The following is a 12671-nucleotide window of genomic DNA, read 5'->3' as shown; positions in this document are numbered from 1 at the left end:
GTTTAAATTTTGTGAAAAATGAGTTTTTCTCAATGAATATTGAGTTATTTTTTTAAATTAGACATCATTTTTCAGTCAGAAAATGAACCTTTCGTGAATTTCTGCTCTGTTCTGTAAAATAAAATTCGAATTTTGAATACAAGCCATAGTCTCCACACTAGAATGCAAAAAGTGTTTTAAAATGCATTTTACACTAGTTCAGTGGTTTTGATTAAAATTGATTTTAGCTGATTGCACTTAAATTTCCAATAAAATTTTGATGTTTTTCGATAAAAAAAATGTTTTACCCTCTGATTTTTCGGGCCAATTTTCAAAAGAGTGTGGGAGTTCCACTGAGGAATTGAAGAGCCCTGGACCGAAATCAGTGGCAGGACCAGAACCGAGTTGTCTGGGCAGTCAACAATACAGTGCCTTACAACAATATTTTTTTTTTAAATTATTGTACTTGTTCTGTCTATCAAATGTACTACTTATGATTTGCGTGAAACTTTGTCCTAAGGGGTAACTTTTGTCTCTGATCACGAATTCGAGGTCCGTTTTTTGATATCTCGTGACGGAGGGGCGGTACGACCCCTTCCATTTTTGAACATGCGAAAAAAGAGGTGTTTTTCAATAATTTGCAGCCTGAAACGGTGATGAGATAGAAATTTGATGTCAAAGGGACTTTTATGTAAAATTAGACGCCCGATTTGATGGCGTACTCAGAATTTCGAAAAAACGTATTTTTCATCGAAAAAAACACAAAAAAAGTTTTAAAAATTCTCCCATTTTCCGTTACTAGACTGTAAATTTTTTTGGAACATGTCATTTTATGGGAAATTTAATGTACTTTTCGAATCTACATTGATCCAGAAGGGTCATTTTTTCATTTAGAACAAAGTTTTTCATTTTAAAATTTCGTGTTTTTTCTAACTTTGCAGGGTTATTTTTTAGAGTGTAACAATGTTCTACAAAGATGTAGAGCAGACAATTACAAAAAATTTGTAATTGTCGTGACTTTCACCCGATTTATTCCCCGATTTATCAATATTTCGGATTCAAATAACAAGACGCGTCTTTTCATGCCCAAGCAAAACACACGACTGATTTATTTCTCGTTTTCTCACGCACACATTCTCAACTTCTCTCTCGGCTGACCTGCTCTCTCATTACGCTACATGAACGCTCTCTTTTCTCACTCTCTTTCTTCTCTGCCACACTCATTCACTACATCCTCGTTCTTTCCTACTCTAAAAATTCAATCATATATTCAGATTAACATCAGCTTGGTGATCCTTTTATGCGGGAAACTCAGCTCATCTCAGAATTCGGCTTCAGCAGATGCTTCTCCGGTATCCTTGATCGTGACACATATCAGCCAGAACCCAAACGTCAACGTGGTTATCTGCAATTAAAGAAATAAAAAAAACGACAACTTGGAAAGCTATCGTGTAATTAATTGATTGAATAATATATGTGGAAATATACCCTACAATCTTCCCAGAAATTCTATTAGGAGCTCTAATTCAAGTGGTGTAGGTTACAAGCCTATCGTTTCTTAAATCATCACTTCAAAAATAATGAAAATCTAAACAATTCCTTTACTAGCTTGTTCAACAATCACTTATATTCATCTTTTCTTCATCTTCCCTGAATTCAATCATAAACTTAAATTTAAGTTTTGCAAGTAATGCCTATCGATTCTTAAACCATCACTTTAACAATATTGAAACTCTGAAAACAACTTTCCAACTTCCCAAAAATCGATAAATTTTAGCTCTTATTAAATTTTCCTTGAATTCCAATTATGAGCACGAATTCAAACCTGTCTATTTATAAATCATTTCTCAAAGATATCTGAAAAAATAAAAGTTTTTCCAAACTTTTCCAACAATCGATTAATATATTTTCCCTGAATCCAATTATGAACTCAAATTTTAGTCGTGTAGGTTACAAGCCTATCGTCTGTTAAATCATCACTTCAACTTGTTCAACAATCGATAATATACCATTTTATGAATTCCAATCATTGTCGTGACTTTCGCGCGATTTTCCATGAATTTTGAATATTTCGTACACAAAAATAAGCTCTAAATTAGGTCGTGTAGGTTATGAGCATCGATTCTTAAACCATAACTTTAACAATATTTAAAATCTGAAAATTCTATTCCCAACTTCTCCAACAAGCGATAAAATTTATCTTTTAAAATCCAAACATGAGCTCAATTTTAAGTCGTGTAGGTTATAAGCCTATCGATTACTAAATCACCACTTCAAAAGATTGAAACTTCGTAAAAAATCACCTACTTTTTCAACAATCGAAAATATTTATCTTCTGCTATACCTTCCTTGAATCTAATCATAAGCTCAAATTTAAATTATGTAGGTTATGAGCCTATCATTTCTAAAACCATCACGTTAAAAGATTGAAAATGTAAAAATTCTTTTACCAACTTTAATAAATCGATATCATTTATCTTTTACTAAATCTTCCCGGAAATCTAACCATGAGCTCTAATTCACGCCTACCGATTTAAAATCCTACCCTCTCACGGAATTCACGCTAAAAGACTCCCACATCGACGCTTTATACTCACAAAAACGCAAGCCAATAGCTAAAACATCCACGCGTTACCCTATAGGGTACTCAAGCTCAGAGATTTATCCTTCACGCTCTATAGGTAAAAAATATATCATCTTCACAGGGAACTCAAGCTAAACATATACACTAAACTTAAGGTGGTTGGTCACTTTTTCGTTTGACACTTTATAGTTTGGACTCAAGCTAAAAATCATCTACCATGCTCTACCCTCGCAGGGGACTAAAGCTCACAAACTCCAATAATAACGCTCTACCCCGGGGGGATGGCAACCCAATTCCGACCAAAGCAAACTGACAACAGTCGACAATAGCACGGTTGTCAAATGAGAGCCCACAACAAAAGCACTAGCTGTCAAATGGTAACCCATAACAAATCATTGTTTGGGTTTTTGATGTTGATATTTTCCGCAATTTAAACGATAAATTCCTGGAAAAAACACGTGTATTGTGTTGCTGATGGCAAATTCTATCATATTCTTGTAGATTCCATCATCAATTCACATCGAAAAAAAAGAAGTGATTTTTCTGTTTACCTTTTTGTTGCTTTTTTTTTCTTTTGGTCGATCAAACAGTGCGCCTGTACACTGCGAATCGGCATTACACGTTTTTCAGTTTACTCTTACACATTTGCATGGGACTTTTGAGTTCAACCAGGATAACACACTTCGTGTAACCATAGTAATATGTATAATACTGATTCTCAGTGTTTGTTTTCTGAACTTCCAAGATGGCGTCTTCGTCGCTAGACCCTGCTCTACCCTCACAGGGGATTCAAGCTCAAAACTCCAGCAAACATGGTTTACCCTCTTAGGGGACTCGAGCTAAAAACTTCAAAAATCACGCTCTACCCTCTCAGGGGACTCAAGCTCAAAACTCCAACAATCACGCTCTACCCTCACAGGGGACTCAAGCTCAAAACTCCCGCAATCACGCCCTACCCTCACAGGGGACTCAAGCTCAAAACTCCAGGAAACAACGCTCTACCCTCTTAGGGGCCTCAAGCTCAAAAACTCCAACGCTCTCATAGGGGACTCAAGCTCAAAACTCCCCCAATCACGCTCTACCCTCTCAGGGGACTCAAGCTCAAAGTTTTTATAATCACGCTCTACCCTCTCAGGGGACTCAAGCTCACAAACTAAAACAATTACGCTCTACCCTCACAGGGGACTCAAGCTCAAAACTTCAAAAATCACGCTCTACCCTCACAGGGGACTCAAGCTCAAAACTCCCGCAATCACACTCTACCCTCACAGGGGACTCAAGCTCAAAACTCCAGCAATCACGCTCTACCCTTTCAGGGGACTCAAGCTCAAAACTCCCGCAATCACGCTCTACCCTCACAGGGGACTCAAGCTCAAAACTCCCGCAATCACGCTCTACCCTCACAGGGGACTCAAGCTCAAAACTCCCGCAATCACGCTCTACCCTCACAGGAGACTCAAGCTCAAAACTCCAGCAATCACGCTCTACCCTTTCAGGGGACTCAAGCTCACAAACTAAAACAATTACGCTCTACCCTCACAGGGGACTCAAGCTCAAAAACTCCAACAATCACGCTCTACCCTCTCAGGGGACTCAAGCTCAAAACTCCAGCAAAACTCCAACAATCACGCTCTACCCTCTCAGGGGACTCAAGCTCAAAACTCCAGCAAAACTCATATAATCACGCTCTACCCTCACAGGGGACTCAAGCTCAAAACTCCCGCAATCACGTTCTATCCTCACAGGGGACTCAAACTCTAAGTTTTTATAATCACGCTCTACCCTCTCAGGGGACTCAAGCTCACAAACTAAAACAATTACGCTCTACCCTCACAGGGGACTCAAGCTCAAAACTCCCGCAATCACGCTCTACCCTTTCAGGGGACTCAAGCTCAAAACTTCAAAATTCACGCTCTACCCTCACAGGGGACTCAAGCTCAAAACTCCTGCAATCACGCTCTATCCTCTCAGGGGACTCAAGCTCAAAACTCCCGCAATCACGCTCTACCCTTTCAGGGTACTCAAGCTCAAAACTTCAAAAATCACGCTCTACCCTCACAGGGGACTCAAGCTCAAAACTCCCGCAATCACGCTCTACCCTCACAGGGGACTCAAGCTCAAAACTCCCGCAATCACACTCTACCCTCACAGGGGACTCAAGCTCAAAACTCCAGCAATCACGCTCTACCCTCTCAGGGGACTCAAGCTCAAAACTCCAGCAAAACTCCAATAATCACGCTCTACCCTCACAGGGGACTCAAGCTCAAAACTCCAGCAATCACGCTCTACCCTTTCAGGGGACTCAAGCTCAAAGTTTTTATAATCAAACTCTACCCTCACAGGGGACTCAAGCTCAAAACTCCCGCAATCACGCTCTACCCTTTCAGGGGACTCAAGCTCACAAACTAAAACAATTACGCTCTACCCTCACAGGGGACTCAAGCTCAAAAACTCCAACAATCACGCTCTACCCTCTCAGGGGACTCAAGCTCAAAACTCCAGCAAAACTCCAACAATCACGCTCTACCCTCTCAGGGGACTCAAGCTCAAAACTCCAGCAAAACTCATATAATCACGCTCTACCCTCACAGGAGACTCAAGCTCAAAACTCCCGCAATCACGCTCTACCCTTTCAGGGTACTCAAGCTCAAAGTTTTTATAATCAAACTCTACCCTCACAGGAGACTCAAGCTCAAAACTCCAGCAATCACGCTCTACCCTTTCAGGGGACTCAAGCTCACAAACTAAAACAATTACGCTCTACCCTCACAGGGGACTCAAGCTCAAAAACTCCAACAATCACGCTCTACCCTCTCAGGGGACTCAAGCTCAAAACTCCAGCAAAACTCCAACAATCACGCTCTACCCTCTCAGGGGACTCAAGCTCAAAACTCCAGCAAAACTCATATAATCACGCTCTACCCTCACAGGAGACTCAAGCTCAAAACTCCCGCAATCACGCTCTACCCTTTCAGGGTACTCAAGCTCAAAACTTCAAAAATCACGCTCTACCCTCACAGGGGACTCAAGCTCAAAACTCCCGCAATCACGCTCTACCCTCACAGGGGACTCAAGCTCAAAACTCCCGCAATCACACTCTACCCTCACAGGGGACTCAAGCTCAAAACTCCAGCAATCACGCTCTACCCTCACAGGGGACTCAAGCTCAAAACTCCAGCAAAACTCCAATAATCACGCTCTACCCTCACAGGGGACTCAAGCTCAAAACTCCAGCAATCACGCTCTACCCTTTCAGGGGACTCAAGCTCAAAGTTTTTATAATCAAACTCTACCCTCACAGGGGACTCAAGCTCAAAACTCCCGCAATCACGCTCTACCCTCACAGGAGACTCAAGCTCAAAACTCCAGCAATCACGCTCTACCCTTTCAGGGGACTCAAGCTCACAAACTAAAACAATTACGCTCTACCCTCACAGGGGACTCAAGCTCAAAAACTCCAACAATCACGCTCTACCCTCTCAGGGGACTCAAGCTCAAAACTCCAGCAAAACTCCAACAATCACGCTCTACCCTCTCAGGGGACTCAAGCTCAAAACTCCCGCAATCACGTTCTATCCTCACAGGGGACTCAAACTCTAAGTTTTTATAATCACGCTCTACCCTCTCAGGGGACTCAAGCTCACAAACTAAAACAATTACGCTCTACCCTCACAGGGGACTCAAGCTCAAAACTCCCGCAATCACGCTCTACCCTTTCAGGGGACTCAAGCTCAAAACTTCAAAATTCACGCTCTACCCTCACAGGGGACTCAAGCTCAAAACTCCTGCAATCACGCTCTATCCTCTCAGGGGACTCAAGCTCAAAACTCCCGCAATCACGCTCTACCCTTTCAGGGTACTCAAGCTCAAAACTTCAAAAATCACGCTCTACCCTCACAGGGGACTCAAGCTCAAAACTCCCGCAATCACGCTCTACCCTCACAGGGGACTCAAGCTCAAAACTCCCGCAATCACGTTCTATCCTCACAGGGGACTCAAACTCTAAGTTTTTATAATCACGCTCTATCCTCTCAGGGGACTCAAGCTCACAAACTAAAACAATTACGCTCTACCCTCACAGGGGACTCAAGCTCAAAAACTCCAACAATCACGCTCTACCCTCTCAGGGGACTCAAGCTCAAAAACTCCAGGAACAACGCTCTACCCTCTCAGGGGACTCAAGCTCAAAGTTTTTATAATCATGCTCTACCCTCTCAGGGGACTCAAGCTCAAAACTCCAGCAAAACTCCAATAATCACGCTCTACCCTCACAGGGGACTCAAGCTCAAAACTCCAGCAATCACGCTCTACCCTTTCAGGGGACTCAAGCTCAAAGTTTTTATAATCATGCTCTACCCTCTCAGGGGACTCAAGCTCAAAACTCCAGCAAAACTTCAATAATCACGCTCTACCCTCACAGGGGACTTAAGCTCAAAACTCCCGCAATCACGTTCTATCCTCACAGGGGACTCAAACTCTAAGTTTTTATAATCACGCTCTACCCTCTCAGGGGACTCAAGCTCAAAAACTCCAGGAAACAACGCTCTACCCTCTCAGGGGACTCAAGCTCAAAGTTTTTATAATCATGCTCTACCCTCTCAGGGGACTCAAGCTCAAAACTCCAGCAAAATTCCAATAATCACGCTCTACCCTCACAGGGGACTCAAGCTCAAAACTCCAGCAATCACGCTCTACACTTTCAGGGGACTCAAGCTCAAAGTTTTTATAATCATGCTCTACCCTCTCAGGGGACTCAAGCTCAAAACTCCAGCAAAACTTCAATAATCACGCTCTACCCTCACAGGGGACTTAAGCTCAAAACTCCCGCAATCACGTTCTATCCTCACAGGGGACTCAAACTCTAAGTTTTTATAATCACGCTCTACCCTCTCAGGGGACTCAAGCTCACAAACTAAAACAATTACGCTCTACCCTCACAGGGGACTCAAGCTCAAAACTCCCGCAATCACGCTCTACCCTCTCAGGGGACTCAAGCTCAAAAACTCCAGGAAACAACGCTCTACCCTCTCAGGGGACTCAAGCTCAAAGTTTTTATAATCATGCTCTACCCTCTCAGGGGACTCAAGCTCAAAACTCCAGCAAAACTCCAATAATCACGCTCTACCCTCACAGGGGACTCAAGCTCAAAACTCCAGCAATTACACTCTATCCTCGCAGACTCAAGCACTCAAGCACAAAAAACAACGACATTGCTGTTTTCAAGATTCAACGTGATAATGTCCAGGCAAGTTGAACACGAGTCTTCCAGCCCAATGATCAGCAAACAGATCGTTCATATTTTTCTGCTGAACGATAAAACAAGGGAACCTTAAAATCGCATACAAAACCGTTGAAAACTTGTATACAGCCTCTCAATTATTAAACAATTTTAACCGCAAAACCAGCTCGAACCAATCTGGTTCTCTCATTAGAAGCAGTCCAAACATTATGCATTTAAATTACCCATGATCAAATTTCAACAACGTTAATCTTGTTGTTGAACAACAACATTCGAGAAAAGTATTATTCGTACTTAACTCTTCAATTCCAGCACCGGTACTACAAAAATCGAAAATTCCGTCCAATATCGGACCGCCATCGGTCCAACAGTAGAGTGTTTACTATGCAAAAACCTTTGTGAAAAGCCGGCCCACATTTATCTGTACTTTGTTCGTCTTACCTTAGCGGGGGAAACGCATCCATACAGATGTCATCTTTTTTTTCTTCTTTTCACTTTTTTTTTTCTTCCGGGGGCTACTGTAAACTTTCAGCAAAAAAGAACCACCCAAACACAGCTCAAGAAAAAACAAAAATCGCCACTGTCTTTCCCACAACACAGTTCGTTTGTAACCTCTCTGCTGCCACCAAGGTCATAGGCGTCAGATTTTCAACACTGCTGCAACTTCAAGAAAAAAAAAAAAACACCGACGCCATCATGGCGGCTGCTCATAGCCGCACGCCAAACAATCTCACAAACACAGCTGCTGTAAATTTTCTTCTTAAACCATCCAAACACAACTGAAGGAAGTGAAAAATCGCCACTCCGTCATTCCAAACAACAAAACTCGGCTGCAAATCTTCTGCTACCACCATGGTCAAACAAAAACCGACGCCATCATGGCTGCTGCTGCTGCTGCTGCACTGTAAATACGTTTCGCCCAGCAAAAACGCAAAATTCACTTCATTTCACAAAATTACTCTACACACTCGCGATGGGAGCAATTGCTGCGCCATTGTCGTGACTTTCACCCGATTTATTCCCCGATTTATCAATATTTCGGATTCAAATAACAAGACGCGTCTTTTCATGCCCAAGCAAAACACACGACTGATTTATTTCTCGTTTTCTCACGCACACATTCTCAACTTCTCTCTCGGCTGCAGTGTTGCCACATGCTCATCTGTATCAGAGGGTCCAAAAATCTGTCTTATCTGCACCAAGCATGGTGAATATCTGTACCATTATCTGTACGGTATATATTTTGTAAAACACTTTTTTTAACATGCATTTTGAAGAATCTTATGACAATACTAAATGCTGATATGCAGCTCGGAAGGAACGCAAAACTCCATATAAAAAAACGCCCTAGAAACGGTCAAGGAAAGACGTTTCTTCGCGTGACGTTTCTTCGCGCGATGTTTGTTTGCAAAATGTTGTAGTAAAAAAAAATTATTCATAGTTTGTTTATTTTATTGCAACTGAAAGTTATAAATTTAACAATAATTTTGTAATCGATATTATAATATTGAACATTCCAAATTGCCTGATGATGCCGAATCTCAAAAAGCAGAACCTTGAAATTAAAAGGAAGGATTTTGTATTCTGCTTGGAAAGAAGTAAACCTAAGAGAAAATCCATAAACGCACAAATTCAAAAATACAATTATTAAAAACAACATTTCAAAATTGAGAAATAAAAAATTCTAAGATCAAAAAAATATAAAGAAACATGTATACAAAACAAAATTTAAAAAACAAATTCAAAGCTTTAAAATTCTAATAATAAAATATTAATAAAATAAAAAATATATAATTTAATAATTCAAAATCCTTCAAATTAAAAATTTAAAAAAATATCATAGGATTTAGGAATTTAAGAATTACAGAATTAAAGTATCAAAGAATTAAAGAGTTAAAGAATTAAAAAATTAAAGAACTAAAGAATTAAAGAATTAAAGAATTAAAGAATTAAAGAATTCAAGAATTAAAGAATTAAAGAATTAAAGAATTAAAGAATTGAAGAATTAAAGAATTAAAGAATTAAAGAATTAAAGAATTAAAGAATTAAAGAATTAAAGAATTAAAGAATTAAAGAATTAAAGAATTGAAGAATTAAAGAATTAAAGAATTAAAGAATTAAAGAATTAAAGAATTAAAGAATTAAAGAATTAAAGAATTAAAGAATTAAAGAATTAAAGAATTAAAGAATTAAAGAATTAAAGAATTAAAGAATTAAAGAATTAAAGAATTAAAGAATTAAAGAATTAAAGAATTAAAGAATTAAAGAATTAAAGAATTAAAGAATTAAAGAATTAAAGAATTAAAGAATTAAAGAATTAAAGAATTAAAGAATTAAAGAATTAAAGAATTAAAGAATTAAAGAATTAAAGAATTAAAGAATTAAAGAATTAAAGAATTAAAGAATTAAAGAATTAAAGAATTAAAGAATTAAAGAATTAAAGAATTAAAGAATTAAAGAATTAAAGAATTAAAGAATTAAAGAATTAAAGAATTAAAGAATTAAAGAATTAAAGAATTAAAGAATTAAAGAATTACAGAATTAAAGCATTAAAGAATTAAAGAATTAAAGAATTAAGGAATTAAAGAATTAAAGAGTTAAAGAATTTTTAATAATTTTTATGTTTTTAATATTTTTAATATTTTTAATATATTTATTATTTTTAATTAAATATTAAGAATTTAAGAATTTAAGAATTTAAGAATTTAAGAATTTAAGAATTTAAGAATTTAAGAATTTAAGAATTTAAGAATTTAAGAATTTAAGAATTTAAGAATTTAAGAATTTAAGAATTTAAGAATTTAAGAATTTAAGAATTTAAGAATTTAAGAATTTAAGAATTTAAGAATTTAAGAATTTAAGAATTTAAGAATTTAAGAATTTAAGAATTTAAGAATTTAAGAATTTAAGAATTTAAGAATTTAAGAATTTAAGAATTTAAGAATTTAAGAATTTAAGAATTTAAGAATTTAAGAATTTAAGAATTTAAGAATTTAAGAATTTAAGAATTTAAGAATTTAAGAATTTAAGAATTTAAGAATTTAAGAATTTAAGAATTTAAGAATTTAAGAATTTAAGAATTTAAGAATTTAAGAATTTAAGAATTTAAGAATTTAAGAATTTAAGAATTTAAGAATTTAAGAATTTAAGAATTTAAGAATTTAAGAATTTAAGAATTTAAGAATTTAAGAATTTAAGAATTTAAGAATTTAAGAATTTAAGAATTTAAGAATTTAAGAATTTAAGAATTTAAGAATTTAAGAATTTAAGAATTTAAGAATTTAAGAATTTAAGGATTTAAGAATTTAAGAATTTAAGAATTTAAGAATTTAAGAATTTAAGAATTTAAGAATTTAAGAATTTAAGAATTTAAGAATTTAAGAATTTAAGAATTTAAGAATTTAAGAATTTAAGAATTTAAGAATTTAAGAATTTAAAATTTAAGAATTTAAGAATTTAAGAATTTAGGAATTGAATTAGACTGTACACTCAACCCCCGGTGGTTGGTCACTTTTTCGTTTGACACTTTTTTAGTTTGTACCCCGTTGGTTGGTCAAAGTCAAACTAAAAAGTGACGAACTGTCACTTTTTACACGGCGCTCACGCACACTATCAAAACAAACGTTTGGTAGTGTGTGTGAACTCCGTGTAAAATGGGTGTCAAACTAAAAAGTGACCCCGTTCGTTTGACAACAGTAGGTGTCAAACCATCGGGGTTTGAGTGTAATCCATATCCATAATATTCAGACTGCAATCCCGATCGACCCAGTTGACGGTACAAAACATAATTTATCGAAAACTTTCAATAAAATTTACTTTGGCCAGATTCCATTTATTAAAAAGTTTAATGTGACATAATGACGTTACCTTTCAAGAAACAAATAATAATGTTTTGAAAAACGAGGATTACATTTTTTAATATTCAGGCAACTACAAGGCGGTTGAAAATATTTTTAAAATTTAGTGCATGTAAAGTATGGAATGCTTAAAAGATAATATTTATTATCAAACTTTTTTTTTTGCAAAAAATGCGTTAAATGCAATAAGCAAGATTATGGATATAAAAAAAATCATGTTTTGTTTCATATTATTTAAAAATATATTCAAATTTAAAAAAAAATAATAAACTTTATGCCTCATTATTTTCAGTTGGATTCACTACAACTTTTATTAAATTTTTGAAGTATTTAAGATTTTATTTTACCTGTGTTCTCCTTCATTTCAAAATCATTTTTGAGAAGAATGGGAAATGCTGGAAATTATGTTATAACTTTATTAGAACGAAATGCTATGCTATGAATTATGTTTATTAGGTGCTTGTCGGTACTGAAACCTGGTTAGCAATGAGTCTGCTTTTGTAAATACAGTTCTCTTAAACCTAAGAGTAACTAAAGACCCAAATATCTGTCATCTGTACGTACAGATTCTGTACTCAGATCTTTGCTGAAAATCTGTACCATGACAGATAAATCTGTACATGTGGCAACGCTGCTCGGCTGACCTGCTCTCTCATTACGCTACATGAACGCTCTCTTTTCTCACTCTCTTTCTTCTCTGCCACACTCATTCACTACAATATAGCTGAGTCAAATGGCGTCTCGGGCGTCGCGAGGTGCGACGCATATCTTTTTTGCCGGGGCAGATTTTTCGAAAAAATGCCAAACTTTGAAGGTCTGTACCGAGCCCCAGGATGCTCCAAACTTCAATGTTATATATACCAAAAGATGCGCAAGGATCTGGCCTACACGCCAGTGATGTTTTTGGTAAACACATTGGTGGCCAAAATGCCTCAAAAAGTGACATTTTTGAAAAAATCTTTTTTTACGGGTTAAATCCCATTTAAAATTGAAGGGCGGAGCGCCAGCTCCT

At 36.9% G+C, this 12671-nt stretch overlaps 1 long non-coding RNA gene across 1 annotated transcript; it reads right to left on the bottom strand.

The window, feature by feature from the left end:
- Window positions 1-1056: 1056 nt before the first annotated feature.
- LOC119767544 lies at window positions 1057-12369 on the bottom strand. The gene is made up of 2 exons (XR_005277584.1): window positions 12304-12369; window positions 1057-1137 (listed from the first exon to the last, which is right to left on the bottom strand). It is a non-coding gene; the product is annotated as an uncharacterized LOC119767544 (long non-coding RNA).
- Window positions 12370-12671: the final 302 nt, after the last annotated feature.

Source organism: Culex quinquefasciatus, chromosome 2, assembly GCF_015732765.1.
Source record: "Culex quinquefasciatus strain JHB chromosome 2, VPISU_Cqui_1.0_pri_paternal, whole genome shotgun sequence".
NCBI lineage: Eukaryota > Metazoa > Arthropoda > Insecta > Diptera > Culicidae > Culex > Culex quinquefasciatus.
The sequence above is the reverse complement of the archived record's forward strand: the minus strand, read 5'-3'. Positions and strand labels throughout refer to the sequence as shown.